At 43.8% G+C, this 5,455-nt stretch overlaps 1 long non-coding RNA gene across 1 annotated transcript; it reads right to left on the bottom strand.

Moving 5' to 3' along the window:
• Positions 1-3,612: 3,612 nt before the first annotated feature.
• On the bottom strand, positions 3,613-4,500 carry LOC147483772 (uncharacterized). The gene is made up of 2 exons (XR_015205060.1): positions 4,308-4,500; positions 3,613-4,025 (listed from the first exon to the last, which is right to left on the bottom strand). It is a non-coding gene; the product is annotated as an uncharacterized LOC147483772 (long non-coding RNA).
• Positions 4,501-5,455: the final 955 nt, after the last annotated feature.

Here is a 5,455-nt window from a genome sequence, read left to right as displayed (position 1 = left end):
TATACTAGGATGCCATTTGGGTTAAAAAATGCCGGAGCCACATTCCAGCGCTTGGGGGAGAAAATGTTCGAGGGCAAAATTCGGAAAGGCATTGAGATATACATCGATGATATGGTGGAGAAGAGTATGTCAGAACAAGAGCACTTGGAAGGGTTGGAGGAGACATTCCAGATACTGCGAACCCACAACTTGAAACTCAATCCAGAGAAGTGTACATTTGGAGTCACCACAGGGAAATTCCTGGGGTATATTGTGACACAGTGAGGAATAGAGGCAAACCCAGAGCAGATAAGATCGTTGGTGGAGATGCGTCACCTCAGACAGTGAAGGAGGTGCAGCGGTTGGCGGGGAGGGTCGCGACTCTCAACAGGTTCATCTCGAAATCATCCGACAAATGTAGGCCGCTGTACAGACTGTTGAGAAACACCACAGATTTCACATGGACGGCAGAATGTGAACAGGCATTCCAGGGGCTTAAAAAGTATTTGGAAGGAACCCCGTTGTTGTCGCGACCCGAAGAGGGAGAAAAGTTATATTTGTATCTGGGAGTGACAGATTATGCAATCAGCTCGGTCCTCGTTCGAGTAGTGGATAAAATAGAAAGACCAGTGTACTTCCAGAGTAAGACGCTGTTGGATGCGGAAACCAGGTACAGTCGAGTGGAGAAGTACGCCCTCGCCTTGATATTTTCTGCTCTGAAGCTGAAGCCCTATTTCGAAGCCCACGCGATGGTCGTGGTCACGAACTTGCCCCTTAAGCAGGCTCTGAGAGCAGAGAAGTCAGGAAGAATGCTGACATGGGCCGTGATGCTGAGTTCATATGAGATCCAATATCAGGTTAGGACAGCGGAGAAAGCTCAGGCAGTGGCGGAGTTCTTGGCGGAGTTCCCCGCAGAGGACCCTACGTGGGGAGAGGAGATGGTTTTAGAACCAGAGAGGGAAGAGGAACTGGATAACTTGAACCCATGGGACGAAAGGAACGGTTGGAGAGTGTTTGCTGATGGATCGGCAGCGGAATTGGCGTAGTATTGGTCACACCTGACAGCAATAGGCTAGAGTTGGCGACGAAGTTAGGGTTCGCAGCATCCAATAACGAGGCGGAGTACGAGGCGGTAATCGCGGGCATGAGGATGGCAGAAGGCTTGGGGGTGAAGGAACTCACCGTATACTCCGACTCCAATCTAGTAGTGTGTCAGGCGAACGGAGGCTTCGCGGTGAAATGTCCCAGGATGGCAAGGTATTTGGGGGTCCTCCGAAGTTGGGCGTCGAAGTTTGCGCAGATCCGATTTGTACATTTGAACCGTGGGGAGAATCGCTACGCCGATGCTCTAGCCTACGTAGCCGCCGCCATGCCAGAGTCCGAAGAAAGAACAATAGAGGTGAGGAAACTGGACAAACCGAGTACCGAGGAATCACTGGAAATAATGAATACCATGGAGAGTGACGAAGGATGGGTGACGCCTCTCAAGCAGTTTTTGGCAGGGGGGAAGGAGATTGATTCCAAAGATAGACGAAGGTTGGAACAGACATCTCGGAGATACACGTTGGTGGGAGGAGAATTGTATCGGAGGAATTTCAATGGTCCTTTGTTGAAATGCTTGGGGCCGAGAATGGCTCAGGAGGTGCTCAGTGAGCTACACGAAGGGGATTGTGGGAGTCACTCGGCGGGCAGGACGACAGTGCACAGGTTGTTAACACAAGGTTACTTCTGGCCTCACATGAAAAGAGACGCCGTGGAATTCACCAAAAAATGTGATAAATGTCAGAGGTTTTCTCAATTGATATTTGTCCCTGCAGAGCCGCTGCACAGTGTGTCTAGCCTGTGGCCATTTGAGATGTGGGCCCTTGACATAGTGGGACCGCTGCCCATGGCCAGCGATAAAAGGAGATTCCTACTGGCCGCGACGGATTATTTTACAAATTGGATCGAGGCCGTACCATTGCAGCAGGTGAAAGAGGTGCAGGTGATCAAGTTCTTGTGGGAAAACATCATATGCCGGTTCGGTTTACCCTATTCTATCGTTGCTGATAATGGAACCCAGTTCACGGGTTTGAAGGTTAGGAGTTTTCTGCAAGCATATCACATCAAGCAGGGATTCTCGGCCCCATACAATCCCGAGGGCAATGGACAGGTGGAATCCTCTAACAAAACCATACTTAACAATCTCAAGAGGAAACTGGAAGGCAAGAAAGGGTCCTGGGCCAATGAACTAAACCGTGTGCTTTGGGCCTATCGAACACGGACCTCAACCAGGGAGACCCCTTTTTCATTGGCATATGGAGTAGAGGACGTGATACCGACAGAGCTTGTAACGCCCCAAAATCTTAAATAAATATTACGAGGCGTTAAAAGACCACATTCAATATACTAATTTAAAATCAACGATAAACCATCATATATTTTTTTTCTACAAAAATCCGCAGAGTTTTCCTCAGATTTTCAACATTTCATATACCTAAAACCTGTCATAACCTGAAAATCAAATAAAACACTTCCATATGTCATATTAAAACCTCAACTGTAAACCCAACTACTAAAGATATTGATTCGTGGCACCGGCTACTTAACCATCTCGACAAATGCCAGTTAAATCAAGTATCCGCAGCGCCCCGAAACCAATCTCATACCCCAGATCGGTCTTTCACATATATACACAACCCTCCATGACATCATATATAAATTAAAGTCATGCAAAACAAGCTGCGATAATTTATGTACAACGAAAAGGAATCAATATAATATACAGAAATAGGAAGCCACTACTTGTAACAAATATTAAGGTTACTTAACAACCCATATGATTCCAAGACGCTCCTTTTAAGGTTTCGCCTTTATTCTTTAGTATGTATTCAGCTTATAGATCTCGATATGGAGGGACCTGTTCGTCCCTGTCCGTTTACACTCCGACGATCAACATTAGATACGAAGTCAATATATAATAATCAACTTGAAAAGAAATTGAATACAAAAGACAAGGTTGACACGTACCTTTAGCTGCTTACAAAAACTTACCGTTTGCTTATTAAATCATCGTTAGTGCATCGATTAACATAAACCCAAGAAAAGCATTAGCCTTCAAGATAAATTAATCTTTCTATGCATAACACGTACACTTATATATCTTTCATATCCAAACTAAATAACGGTAAAAGAATATAAAAACATCCGGTTCTTCAAAGGGTTAGGGGTTTTCCTATGGAAGTGGCTAAGCCGGGTGGCTGCCTACGTACCCGTTTAGGGATCAAGCCAATCGTAGTTCTCCGCTATATTGAGATGTAAAAATCTATAGGAATGGATTAAGTCATTCCGATAAGGAAAGCGACATGGGTTCTCTACCCTTTGTTCTATTCTTGCCTCTATACTGACATCTATCAACGGTTCCACCGTAACCAAAACACAAATTGAAACCGCTAAAACTATCTACGATTTCTGCGTCATAGCATAAAACGAACATGCCAATAACGTTTTCTTATAAAAACGTTACAATTGTACCAATCAGCCGGGTTTAATGCTAACTCAGAAACAACACCGTACGTTATACGTTATTAATATAAACTTAATTAACACTATCATAACAACCCACTGTACATAATTGTACATAACTAATTAATAGTATAAAAATAAATCGCATTAAATCAAGAATAAAAACTGTAATTAAAGGTATACATGCAATTTAATGTATACAATATACAATATTAAAGTTTACTTACCTGACACCTTTTAAACCACCAAAGATTCAGGAAGAACTTCCCATGTTCAGCTAGCTTCCCAGATACCATATTTGTTGTATTTAAATGACCCGCACTTTAATTTTTTTCTCCGTTCATTAACTGCTTTGGCAGCCCATGGAAATTGATCGGCAATAGCTTTGAAGTGGCTTCTTGATCTTGGTTTTATCAGTATCGACAAGCTCGACTCGATCAGATTTCCTTGGGTGTGAACTCCTTTGAACACATCCTTTCTTCCATATCATATAACTCAATTTCTTCATTAACCCACGACAAGGTGGAGAGGTCCTTTCACATCTTTGTACATGGTATTCAAATAGCAGTGAATAATAAAACCCCCATCTTAAGGTTAGAGCCAACAAGGTCAGGAAGTATTTCTTGAACCTTCATGCTCCAGAAATAAATAAACGAACCATGTGAAATCAAGGAACAGGACAAAGACAACTCATAAATTACCTAAGACCTACCAAGAGAAAAGTCATGTTTTCTAGTCTCATTTTTCTTTCTTTTTTCTGAACGTCCTTTCTCTCCTGTACACATGCTATGAATATTAAAATTTACTTACCCTTATTGACTTACCTTGTTTGCATATGGAGGAGATTGCAATCACCTGATTTGGCATGGGTTCGTCCCTTCTCCAAGCTATCTTCTCCCCACAACAAGCTTTTCATTATCAGATTTCAAAGATTCTATAACATAGTCCACCCACCCAGACCACCAAACCCCCCGACTCCCATATCATCCCTCAAGTCTTCCAACTCTCCCCTTTCTCTCTCCTGCCGACCTCCTCTTCCCAGTGTCCAGGCCCAAAACCAAATACAAAAGAAAAAAGCCCAAAAGACAAAAGCAAGCCCAATAAAATAAAACGGCCCAACATAACAACAAGCCCAGAAAACCACAACAATAGACAAAGCCCAAAACAATATAGCAAGCCTGAAATAAAGAACGGGCCTAGTACAATTGAATAGGCCCACTAACGTAACAGGCGATACATAATCCAAATAGTAATATAGCTTAAAGTATTTGTGTAACTAACCAAATAAATTAAACAAGTAAATACTAATAATTAAACCATAAACATTACCTGCCATGGCGATATTACCAAAATGTCCTTGAGAAAGTTCCGTATTATTACAGAGCTGGTGGCGGCGACCACTAGGACCTCGGCTGTCGAGGACGGGTCAAACTGGGGCATTCTAGCCAGAGACATGAACCTAGTAGAGGAAAGAAGAGACACCGTGCGCATCAAATTGGAGGAATATCACCGCCGCTTGCAGAGGCAATACAACAAGAGAGTGAGATTGAGGAGATGCAAGGTGGGAGACAAGGTGCTTCGGTGGGTGACCCCTAGCACCAAGAAAGCAAGCGAGAGAAAGTTGGGTCCGACGTGGGAGGGACCTTACGTGGTGGTCGAAGTAGGGGGAACAGGCACCTACAGGTTACAAACCTTGGAGGGAACGGCGGTGGACAGGCCGTGGAATGTAAGGTTGTTGAAAAAGTTTCACAAGTAAATGTAATGGGAGTGGCAGAAAACTGCATGAGCTATTTGTACATATATAAAGTCGTAGCACTTTTAAGATGAGTAGTGTTGTATGAATTCTCATTGCCCCTCAGAGTGAAGGGAAGGGAGGGGATGAGCCCTCCAAGGACGAGAGGTCCGAACTTTACTGGGGCAAAAAGAGTTGTCCCACGAGTATGAGGTCTCACAGGGCCAGGGCGAGAGGAGT

The sequence above is a fragment of the Coptis chinensis genome, chromosome 8, assembly GCF_015680905.1.
Source record: "Coptis chinensis isolate HL-2020 chromosome 8, ASM1568090v1, whole genome shotgun sequence".
In the NCBI taxonomy this organism is placed as follows: Eukaryota; Viridiplantae; Streptophyta; class Magnoliopsida; order Ranunculales; family Ranunculaceae; genus Coptis; species Coptis chinensis.
This window is presented reverse-complemented; position numbering and strand designations above follow the sequence as displayed.